Here is a 12,364-nt window from a genome sequence, read left to right as displayed (position 1 = left end):
CCCGAGAGGATTAGGGGGACCATATAGGGTCCCAGTGATAAAATTTGGATTAGTTTGTCTGGGGTACAACACAAGCACCATCCCCATGCTTCTATCTCTCTGGCCCCTCATACTTTCTCTTGCCAGACTCTTCAAGTTTCCACTCTATCTCCTTCCTGTTCTTAAAAAATTTTTTTAATTCATTTTTTCACTTTTTTTCCCTTCTCAATAAACTCTTCAGAAGATTAGCTTCTCTTGGAGACTGGGTTTTCTTATTTTTTTATAATAATTTTTATTTTGACCAAAGTGGTTTACATATCTTTCACAGTAATATTTTAAGTACATATTGATATTGAATCGGGGGAATTCCCACCACCAAAGTTGTCCTCCCACCACCTCCAATTTTTGCATGTAAAACAAGCTCTTGTTGACAATAATATTTTAGGTACATGTTAACTTAATATCAGGGGGATTCCCATCACCGAATTGTTCTCCCTACACCTCCGTTCCCATCCTACCTCCCGTATCTTCCTCCCTCACCCCCGGGGCTGCAAGAATACATGGTCTCCTCTGTGCCTAACTTGCTATTTAGTGGTCTTACACCTGTTTGGTCTTGGTAACTCCCTTATTTCCTCCTATAACTGGGAGGCGGGACTAGATAGATCAAGTTACATGGTTTTGTTTGAAGAAGAGAAAAGTAATAAACTGGGGTAAAAATCAAATACGCCAGAAATGGCGGAGTGAGGCTCTCATCATCGGTTTGAGAGACGAAGGGGAAAAAGGTGAATCACCCCAATAATACAAAAAGAAGTGTCAAATAAAACATCCAGTGAGCACTCCAACAATAAAGGTAGGCCCACATAAAAACCATGATCTTGAGATAAAAACATGGCAAAGCACATAAAGAAAGAAAAGAAAGGAAGAAAATAAATATATAAATATAAATGGACACAAAAACTTCAATAACCACACCAAAACAAAGAAATCGACAAAAACTAGATAGACAAAATAAAAGGAGAAAAATTGTTTTGTGCTTTTCTTTTTCTCCTGCACAGGCACAGTAAATATTGGGGTCATTCGAAATTGAATTTTCTTGGCCTAAGAGCTACAGGGTTTCTCCACCCTTGGAGTATATTGTCATGGGATTAATTATAGACTCCGTACAGGTTCATTTACTCTCCCCTTGGTGCTTTCGTGCTGTTTGGGAGACTCCTGCTTCATCCTGGGTGATAAAATCAGACCTCTGTATCTAAAGATCTCGGTATCTACACAAGTCAAAGAGTGGAACTTATGATGAAGTCTTTCTTTTTTTTTTTTTTTTTGGTTTTTGGGCCACACCCGGCGGTGCTCAGGGGTTACTCCTGGCTGGCTGCTCAGAAATAGCTCCTGGCAGGCACGGGGGACCATATGGGACACCAGGATTCGAACCAACCACCTTTGGTCCTGGACTGGCTGCTTGCAAGGCAAACACCGCTGTGCTATCTCTCTGGGCCTGATGAAGTCTTTCTTTGTGGTTCTAGAAGTTCTGCTCCCTCAGTGTCATTTTAATCCATCTTCTGTGGTTGGTGGTCTTGGTCTTTGCGTTGATCCTAGGATGTTTCCAGAAGACCCATTCCGTTGCAATTGTCTCAGACAGATCTTTGGAACTGGAGATCATGGTTGTTGTGCAGGCCATAACTCAAAGTCTAGGCTAGGGCTTTTTTATTGGTCCCAGGATACATACAGTCTGGTCATGGTTCTATCAGCCAGTCATCTGTAGATTGCCAGACCAAAGGGTGACATTCTGATTTTGTCTTATCATTAGCTGGTGGGGTAGGATAACCTGCTCTTAGGTCAAGATGTTCCCATTTTCCTCATCGTCAGGATATCATATTAGAGCTGGCACTTGATGGTGTCCCAGCAGTATTAAGGATGTCCCAGACGGGATTTGTTTCCTGTAGCTATTGTGAAGAACTGTGTCATTTCTATGACTGGGATCCAGGGTTCAAGGCTGGACGGATGATGTTTAATCACCTGGGGTCTAAGTTGGGTCCACGTGACATATTTTCAGGGTGGGAGATGTCCCTGTGTTGTAAACAAGTATGAGTTCTTATCCCTAGTAGATAAGAGCTCGTTTTTATACGTAAGATTTCCCCCTTTTTTAGTGTCTTTGCAAAGGGGAATGGTGCTACATTATATTGCTGGTGCATTTGGCGGTGAAATGAGAAGAAAACAGAACAGGTCACACTCCCAAAAAATATAAAAAATAGAAATAAGACTATATGTGCTCACATAAATATATAAAAAATGAAATAACAAGATAATTATAGGAACAAAATGATGCAATCGACTATCTTACATTTGGGGGAAAAGCAGAGAAAGAGGTACTGTGTACAGGTCTTATACTTATGATAGAAGTATAGGTTTTCCCATTGACTTTTGGGGTTTTCTTGTGGTGTGTGGGTTCCCGAGCACCTTTTCATCACGCACCCTGACCTTCTTCAGATTGGTAAGAGAATCATGGCAGAAAGGTCTTGTGAAGAGTTCTTGCTTTGGGGGTACTTTTAGAGCTAAGTCTGTTTTCAAGTAACAGTCCGTATTAGGAAGAGTTGGTAAGGAGGGACGAGCAGCATGAGTCAGCAGGGGAGTTGGTTGGTTCTTCTTGCCAGGAATGAGTTGTGGGTTTGACTGGGTGTCCCTTCACTTGGGTGCTGGGTACTGGTTCGTTGGGGTAGAAGGTCAGTCTTGATGCCTAATGGATTAAGAACTAAGGGTGAAGAGTTTTAATAAGGTGGGAAATCTGGATGGGGTTGAGAGGTGCAGGGATAGTCGGATATCCAAGGGGGGGGGGGAGAGGAAAGTAAATAGGAAAGTAAATAGAAGGGGCAGGAAAGAAGAAAAGAGAAAATAAATTCAAAAGAAAAGAAGAGAAAAAGAAAAAAAGAAGAAAGTAGTGAGAAGAGAGGAGAAGAGAGCAAGGGAATTCTAGTTTGCTTGAATGTGTTCGATGAGTAGGACCTGTAGTATAAGTCTGTAGGTTACTGTTGCTGCTTCGTGGTCTGGCTCGTCACGTGCTTCAAGTCCTAAAAGAAGGTATAACCTAGAGATGAAGTGTATGTTAAAGAGTTTTCTTGGGACATTCTCGTAGTGCAAGCCGGGTATGGTATCTCGTGTGACTGAGCCCCGAAATGCCATCTTATTTTGTCCATCCTTTGTATCCAATAATGCCTGTGGACAGAAAAGCTGCTGGTCCGCGGGGTCTTGGGCGACCCAAAGCAGCTCGGGGCGGGAGGGAGGAAGGGGCGCAGCTAGAGACTGGGTTTTCTGGAATCAGATCCCAAGGTAGAGTTGGAAAACAGCACTGAGAAAGGTAAGGAAGCAGGAGAGGACAATGGGAACTGTTAAACTGGGGGTGGAGGTCCAGCAAAGTCTCAAAACTCTGAGGACAAAGGGAACCTGAAGTGGCTGCAAGCTGCAACTGCTACCTCTGTGTCCCCACATTCGCCTTACTCTCTTCTATTCTCTGCTGGCAACAAATACCCACCTTCCTCCCCTCGTTACTTTGGGGGGGGGGGATTAGGGGGTCACACTCAGCATCGCTCAGGGGTAACTCTTGGCTCTGCACTCAGAAATCGCTCCTGGCAGGCTCAAGAGACCATATGGGATGCCGGGATTCAAACCACCATCCAGGGCCCGGAGAGATAGCACAGCGGCGTTTGCCTTGCAAGCAGCCGATCCAGGACCAAAGGTGGTTGGTTCGAATCCCGGTGTCCCATATGGTCCCCCGTGCCTGCCAGGAGCTATTTCTGAGCAGCCAGCCAGGAGTAACCCCTGAGCACCGCCGGGTGTGGCCCAAAAACCAAAAAAAAAAAAAACAAAAAACAAAAAAACACCATCCATCCTGATCTGCTGCATGCAAGGCAAATGCCCTACCACTGTGCTATCTCTCTGGCCCTCCCCTCATTACTTTTTTTTGTCCCCCAATTCACAATACAGACCAGGCAAAAAGGGCCTGGGTTGAGGTGTATATGGGGTGCATTTACTATACCTCCTCTTTCTATACAGTCAGTGTAAAGAACACTGCCTGTAGTAAAAATTGGGAGGCCTTATCTTTTTTTTTTCTTTTTTTTTCTTTATATATATATATATATATATAATCCTTCACCAGTGCAACATTCCCATGACCAATATCCCAAGTGTCCTTCCGCTCCACCCCACACCGGCCTGTACTCTGGACAGGCTTTCTACTTCCCTCATTCAGTCACATTTTGTTATGATAGTTCTCAGTGTAATTATTTCTGTGATTGCAGTAAATGATCCTTGTGGTGAGCTTCATGTCAGGAGCTGCACCCTTCAGTCCTCCTCTATTTTGTCTCTGAGCATCATTACACAAATGTTTTTCATTTTTCTCAAAACCCATAGATGAGTGAGATCATTCTGTGTTTATCTCTCTCCCTCTGACTTATTTTACTCAGCATAAGAGATTCCATATACGTCTATGTATAGGAAAATTTCATGACTTCATCTCTTCTGATGGCTGCATAATATTCCATTGTGTATATAACTCATAGTTTCTTTAACTATTCATCTATTGAGGGGCATCTAGGCTGTTTCAAAACAACTATGAGGTACCATCTCACGTCACAGAGATTGGCACACATCAGAAAGAATGAGAACAAGCAGTGCTGGCGGGGATGTGGAGAGAAAGGAACTCTTATTCACTGCTGGTGGGAATGCGGTCTGGTCCAACCTTTGTGGAAAGTGATATGAAGATTTCTCCAAAAGCTGGAAGTTGAGCCCGGAGAGATAGCTTGCCTTGCAAGCAGCCGATCCAGGACCAAAGGTGGTTGATTCGAATCCCAGTGTCCCATATGATCCCCCGTGCCTGCCAGGAGCTATTTCTGAGCAGACAGCCAGGAGTAACCCCTGAGCACCGCCAGGTGTGGCCCAAAAACAAACAAACAAACAAAAAAGCTGGAAGTTGAGCTCCCATACTATCCAGCTATACCACTCCTAGGAATATATCCTAGGAATACAAAAATAAATATAAAAATCCCTTTCTCACACCTATATTCATTGCAGAGTTGTTTACAATAGCCAGGCTCCCCTCATTACTTTTATTCCACACTCACACCACTTCATTCTAGTACAAATATTAAGTACGATTTATTGTTTGTTTGCTTGTTTTTATTTTGGAGCTACAATGGGCTTGGTATTTGGGAGTTACTCCTTGCATTGCTTAGATCAGGCAGTGCAAAGGATGAAAGCTGGACACCAGCATTCCAGCCCTTTGAGACATTTTCCTGGCCCCAGGGGCACCTTTTGCTTCTTCCCTTTTGGCAGAAACTTTAGTGCGTCCATAAAGGATGGTGCAATCAAGGTTTAGGTCCCCTGGATTTCCTCGAACCTCTTCTTAATTGCTCCAGTCATTGCCATTTCCTGACTTTCTCATGGGTCTTTTCTTCCATCCATCACCTCCTTGTGGGACTCTATCCCCTTCCATCCTCCACTTCTCTATGTGCTCCTAAGGGGATCTTACCCATTGTCATTCCCACTCACATGTCAGTGACTCTGATAAGTACTATCCAGCCCATTCCCCTTGTGTGTCCCATTCTCGTAACCAATTGGTGCAAACAGCTGGCTGCTTGTACTCTGAAGGGTAAAGTTCTTCTTTCCCACCATGCTCCCCTGCTGAAGAATATTTTTCCATTGCAACTACTGAAGGACCCATTGAACCTGCTCCCTCAAATTCTTTTTCTAGGCAGTTCACCTCCTCAGGTCCTGTTTGGGCAAGTGTGTGAAAGCATTTTGAACAAAGGCAATGACTCTGTGTTGGAAAACTTGCATCAGTGATATATAAATAGATCGTACTGGTGCTGAGGCCAAAAGAAATTCATCACTTCTTCCCTGATCACACCCTCTACTTACCTAGCCAGGTGTGAACCTCTGACTCAGTGGATCCCCAGGAAAGAATTATTCAGACTTTCCTTACTACAGATGATGAGTGACTTTTTTCTCACCTCAATTCTCCTGGAGATTTCTCTGGACAGGTGGGCTTTTTACCACACCATTTATTTTTTTTATCCTATATCCTATATCCATCAGAGGCATTTCTTAAGAAAAATGATTTTTTACTTAATTTTTTTTAATTTTTATTTTGATCATAATGGCTTACATATCTAATATACATATCTAAAATACAGTAGTATTTTAGGTGATTTTACTTAATTTAAATGAATTATTCTGTGTGTATATCTGCCCTATCTTACCAAACGGGGGAATTTAATGAACACTTATTAAGCTAGTACTGTGTGCCAGGGCAGGGCTGAGTACAAGACAGTTCCTGCCTAAGTACAGGACAATTCCTGCCTTAAGGAATTTAAAGGGTGGTGCAGGGGAAGGGCTAATGCCAGTTTGCTGGTGGCCACAGAAACCATAGAGACTGTTGCCATGCTGTGCCATTCCAGAAAGGGAAATATTGCTATCCGGTTTGGCTTCATGAAAGCATCTGAGAGAAATCCCTGACAAATACAGATATAAACAAGAAACAATAATGGTGTTGTGGGAAATAGGAAAAAGTGACAAATGATAGAAGGCTAACAGGAATATCTTCTTTATTAACAAAATACAGAATAATAGTAAAGAAATTTACTCCTAGCAACGACTGAGACTATGCCAATCCTCAAAGAGTTACGGAAGAAAAATAATAATATGATGAGGATGTGGGAACAAGAAGCAAAGTGACTGTCCCATTGTCCTGTCACAAGCTCAGTTCATACCCAACCTTTTTTGAGACTCCTGTTTCTCACCATTATGTATAAGGGCGAGTCTGTGACCCCCCCAAACTGCAAGGAGAATTAATGTGCTAAAGTTGTGCTTAACTGCATAACAGAAACTCAATAAAAAGCCTTTACCAAATAGGCTGCTTTGTTTAGTTGAATATGTCACTAAGACTAGAGTAAAGACATAAAACATCTCTACTGAGATGAGCTACTTTGTTTAATACAAATCATGAAGACTGGAGCAGGCAGCCTGGCCCAGATATAGCTGCCCCCAGAAGTTGCCAGGAATGCAGTCTGTGTGTCTGTTCTGTAACTGATGGCAGCTCAGCCCTCAGGAATCATAGCCACATTCCAGGCAGAAAGACAAGAAGAGAGCAAGAGGTCTGTTGCAATAGAGTCTATCTTTTCAGGAATCAGAAAAGCAAGTGAATGCCTGAAAATGCCAGCAAGCAGACTTCTGCTGATAACTAGGGTGAAGCATCCATCTGATCACCTTCAGATACAAGGAAGCCTGGGGAGATACGTGTTTGCAAGGACCATCCAAGCAGGGTTGAGGTCCCATTGCTGAGGGATGAGGAGAGGGAAGCTGAAGCTGCAATCAGAGCTACCAGAGAGAACATGAAGGAAGCTAAGAAATGACACCTGGGTAGCAGTTTTTACAGTTTCTACAGAACATGGGGGAGGCCCCTGCATGACTGGTTTTCCTGTTCCTGCAAGAGGCTAGCCGAAGGTTGGTGATTTCACTCGCTCCCAGTCACCCTGAATTAGTAGAAAAATAAGGACTTGGGGCTGGAGTGATAGCACAGCAGTAGGCCATTTGCCTTGTACTAGGCCAACCCTGGACAGACCTGGGTTTCATCCTCGGCACCCCATATGGTCCCCCAAGCCTGCCAGGAGTGATTTCTGAGTGTAGAGCCTGAGCGCTGCTGGGTGTGACCCAAAAATCCAAAAAAGAAAAAAAAAAAAAAAGACTCACCTTGCTTACTTCCTTCAAACTCGGGTTCTTCTCACTACCCCTTGTGTTACCCAATGACATGTCAGCCTGAGTCAATAAGTAGCACTCTAGCTCCTCTAGACCCCACTTTGCCCTTCCACTGTTGTCTGAAACACAGCATGAAGAAGATGCTGCCACAGCTTTCCTGAGAACACTGATTCATTTCCCCAGCAAGAAATGTGTGTTTTCAATGCCGGGAATTCAACATGGGGCTGGAGCCAGAGCACAGCATGGAGGAGATTTGTCATGCTATTGGCTGACCCGGGTTTGATTCCCGGTATCCCATATGGTCCCCTGAGCCTAACAGGAGTGATTTCTGAATATAGAGCCAGGAGTAACCCCTGAGCACCGCTGGGTGTGCCCCCAATAAATAAATAAATAAATAAATAAATAAATAAATAAATAAGGGGCCAGAGAGATAGCAAAGCAGTAGGGCGTTTGCCTTGCAAGTGGCTGACCCAGGACCAACATTAGTTTGAAACCCGGCATCCCATGCCATCCCCCGTGCCTGCCAAGAGTGATTTCTGAGCACAGAGCCATGAGTAACCCCTGAGCGCTGCCAGGTGTGGCCCCAAAACAAAAAAAAATTTTTTTAATTAAAATAAATAAATAAATAAATAAATAAATAAAATAAGCCAGACTCCCTGACCTTAGAGAGCTTATAGTCTAGCGGGCAGTAACAGGTCACAGATAAATAGGATGTCAGCAGGTGAGGAGTGTTCATAAGAAAATTAATTTAAAAATTAGGATCCCGCTGTCAGTTTAGAAAATGATGCTTTGAGGGCCAGAGTGATAGCACAGAGATAGGGCACTTGCCTTGCACACAGTTGACTCAGGACAAACCTCAGTTCAATCCCTGACGTCTCATATGGTCCACCAAGCCAGGAGCGACTTCTGAGAGCATAGCCAGGAATAACCTTTAGGCATCACCGGGTGTGGCCCAAAAACAAACAAAAAAGGAAAAAGAGAAGAAAATGATGCTTCAAAAGTAAAAGGAAGGGAACTGAGTCCTGCTGTATTCTGCTGTGCCGTTGGAGGCCTGCTTCCACCTGGAAATTTAATCAAAATGAGGAAAATGAAATTCCTAAGTTGTTTGTGTCACTACTTGTCACATTTCCGCTTTTAACAGCTGAATGGCAATGCCCCCAGTTCATAATAATTCTAAAAAGTGACAGTCCCGGGATCAGAGATAGCACATCAGTAAGGCATTTACTTTGCAAGTGGCGTACCCAGGACCAATGGTGATTTGAATCCCATATGATCCTCCGTGCCTGCCATGAGCGATTTCTGAGCAGAGAGCCAGAAGTAACCCCTGAGCGCTGCCGGGTGTGGTCCAAAAACAAACAAACAAACAAACAAAAACAGAGGAAAGAAAAGGGAGAAAAAGAGTGACAGTCCATAACTTTTCCATGTTGTTGCTTGTTTTATTACTTGTTGTTTTTGTTTTGTTTTGTTTTGGTGGTGGGTCGGGGGAACCACACCTGGAAGTCCTCAGAGCTTACTGCGGGGTCTACAGCCAGGGATCACTCCTGGCTGGCTTGAGGTGCCAAGGATCAAACCCAGATTGGGACCACATGCAAGGCAAGTACCATACTTCTTCAGCCACAGAACTCGATTTAAACAGGTTATTTATTAATCCCATGTCACAAATAGCAAGACAAGTGATGATTGGTAAAGTAACTTCTGTCCTGCTGGGTGCACACAAAAGTCATGATTTTTCACAGATCTTTTCTAAATATTGATGATTCAAATAGCTTCCAAAGCGGTCCTGAGGAGTAAGCTCTGAGCACAGCCTGGTGTGCCTCCCCCCAAAAAGTGATCTTAAAACTATTTACCCTTAAAACAATGCACTAAATGCTAACCCTCATTTGCACAAAACTCTGAGGAGGATACACCAAAGAGAAAGGGGGGCAGGGAGCAGATAGGGAAGTCTAGAGACCCAGCCTGACTACAACCAAGATTTCCAATTCCATCAGCTGTGGAGAAACAAGGCTGTGTCATTGTTTTCCCACTGTTGACTCAAGGAGTAGATATGCACTGAATTCTCTCTGCTGGAAAGGAAGTAAACTTCTCATAAGAAATGATCCATGCCCTGGGTGTTAGGGAGACAGTGCACAACTGGAAGTTTCATCTGTTCTTCACTCCCACTCACAGCAATGAATGTGGCCCCAAACCTCCAAAGAGTCAGCTAAAGCTGAAGATTTGAGCTTGGGGAGTGGGGAGTTGTTTGTGAAGCCTGCTGTTTTTATCTTGGGGATGAATTATGTTGGCAAGCTATTTATCTTTACAGCCAGCCAGGTATAGGCCCTGTCTTTATGCCCTCTCTGGACTAAATGATGGGATCAGCTGTAGCCAAGAGTGAAGAAAGAGAAAAGGGGGCCGGAGCAATAATACAGTGGTAGGGCATTTGCCTTGCACACAGCTGACAGACCTGGGTTCGATTCCTGGGGTCCCATATGGTCCCCTGAGCCAGGAGCGATTTCTGAGTGCATAGCCAGGAGTAACCCCTGAGTGTCACCTGGTGTGACCCAAAAACCAAAAAAAAAAAAAAAAATGAGAGAGAGAGAAAGCAAGATACTGAAAGTAGTTGAGGTAGAGGGTAAGCCAAAAGAGAAGACCAAAAATTGGTGAGTGGGAAAGAAATAAAAATAGATTTAAGGAATTAGAGCAATAGGACGGCGGTAGGGCTTTGCTTTGCATGCCACCAACACAGGATGAACCTGGGTTCAATCCTCAGCATCTCATAAGGGGCCCTGAGCCTGCCAGGAGCGATTTCTTTCTTTCTTTTCTTTCTTTCTTTCTTTCTTTCTTTCTTTCTTTCTTTCTTTCTTTCTTTCTTTCTTTCTTTCTTTCTTTCTTTCTTTCTTTCTCTTTCTTTCTTTCTTTCTTTCTTTCTTTCTTTCTCTTTCTTTCTTTCTTTCTTTCTTTTCTTTCTTTCTTTCTTTTCTTTCTTTCTTTCTTTCCTTTCTTTCTTTCTTTCTTTCTTTCCTTCCTTCCTTCCTTCCTTCCTTCCTTCCTTCCTTCTTTCCTTCCTTCCTTCCTTCCTTCCTTCCTTCCTTCCTTCCTTCCTTCCTTCCTTCCTTCCTTCCTTCCTTCCTTCCTTCCTTCCTTCCTTCCTTTCTTTCTTTCTTTCTTTCTTTTTTTTTTTTTGGTTTTTGGGCCACACCTGGCGGTGCTCAGGGGTTACTCCTAGCTGTCTGCTCAGAAATAGCTCCTGGCAGGCACAGGGGACCATATGGGACACCGGGATTTGAACCAACCACCTCAGGTCCTGGATCGGCTGCTTGCAAGGCAAACACCGCTGTGCTATCTCTCCGGGACCAGGAGCGATTTCTGAGCACAGAGTAAGGAGTAACCCCTGAGCCCAAAAACCAAAAACCAAAAACAATTTTTTTTTTGGTTTTTGGTTTTTGGGCCACACCTGGCGGTGCTCAGGGGTTACTCCTGGCTGTCTGCTCAGAAATAGCTCCTGGCAGGCACGGGGGACCATATGGGACACCGGGATTCGAACCAACCACCTTTGGTCCTGGATCGGCTGCTTGCAAGGCAAATGCCGCTGTGCTATCTCTCTGGGCCCAAAAACAATTTTTTTAATATATATATATATATATATATATTTTTTTTTTTTTTCAAAGTACAAATGGAAGCCAGATAGGTAGCTTGGCATGTATTGGTCCCTGGGTTCTACCCCAATATTGCACCAAAAATGTGAACAAGAAGAATTCGTGGAAAAGAGAGAAAGATGTAAATAATAGAGTAAAATTAGTTTAGGGGATAAGGCACATGACTTGCATGTGGCAGACCCTGGTTTGATTCCTGGTAATACCTGGCTTCCTGAGCATTGCTGGAGGTTGCTTTGAAGGCACCAGAGCACTGCTGGGATGACCCACAAAATCTCTGCACAGCACACTCATATTGAACTGGTGTGGTTGGCTAAGAACAACCATCCTCCCAAGCCTCAGAGCTCTACCTAGTGTTGTATTAATTTTTTTAATTTTTTGTTTTTGTTTGTTTGTTTGTTTTTGAATCACACCCAGCAGCGCTTAGAGGTTCCTCCTGGCTCTACGCTCAGAAATCACTCCTGGAAGGCTCGGGGGATCATATGGGATGCCGGGATTCGAACCACCATCCTGCATGCAAGGCAAATGCCCTACCTCATGCTATCTCTCTGGCCCCATTAATTATTAATTATATAACCTAGTGGTACATGGATGGATGGTGGGGCCTTTCTCGGCTAGGCTTGGCGCCTGCAGCCCCTATGGCCTGGCAGGTCTGTAGGTTCAAGAAGAAATGATCCACAGGCAGTCAGTTGAAGTTTCAGGAAACAATAAGCTTTATTACAAGGCCCTAGCTGCCATGTGCACATTTTTCACATGGTCTCTAAGCCAAGCAGTCTCTTTGCATCCATTCTGTCTCTTTTCTCTTCCTCTGCTTCATCTCTCTGCTGTGTCTTCCTTCACCCCTTCATCAGGCCACTTTAATTACCAACCACAGACCCCTCCCAGCTGTAGGAGAGTCTGACCATCCAGGTAAAATTAGCATTTGGCTTTGGGGAAGGGTAACACTTAGGAGGCCCTCCTCCAAATAAAATAAGCAGAGAAGAAAGGTTAAATTGAGGATAAATTTGAAA

The 12,364-nt window shown here is 43.8% G+C and overlaps 1 non-coding gene across 1 annotated transcript; it reads right to left on the bottom strand.

The window, feature by feature from the left end:
- Positions 1 to 3,929: 3,929 nt before the first annotated feature.
- On the bottom strand, positions 3,930 to 4,064 carry LOC125996882 (small nucleolar RNA SNORA51). Its single transcript, XR_007491544.1, has one exon. It is a non-coding gene; the product is annotated as a small nucleolar RNA SNORA51 (small nucleolar RNA).
- Between the last annotated feature and the right edge of the window lie 8,300 nt (positions 4,065 to 12,364).

The sequence above is a fragment of the Suncus etruscus genome, chromosome 18 (assembly GCF_024139225.1).
Source record: "Suncus etruscus isolate mSunEtr1 chromosome 18, mSunEtr1.pri.cur, whole genome shotgun sequence".
Lineage (NCBI taxonomy): Eukaryota > Metazoa > Chordata > Mammalia > Eulipotyphla > Soricidae > Suncus > Suncus etruscus.
Note: the sequence above shows the minus strand (reverse complement) of the source record. Positions and strands in the feature narration are given on the sequence as shown.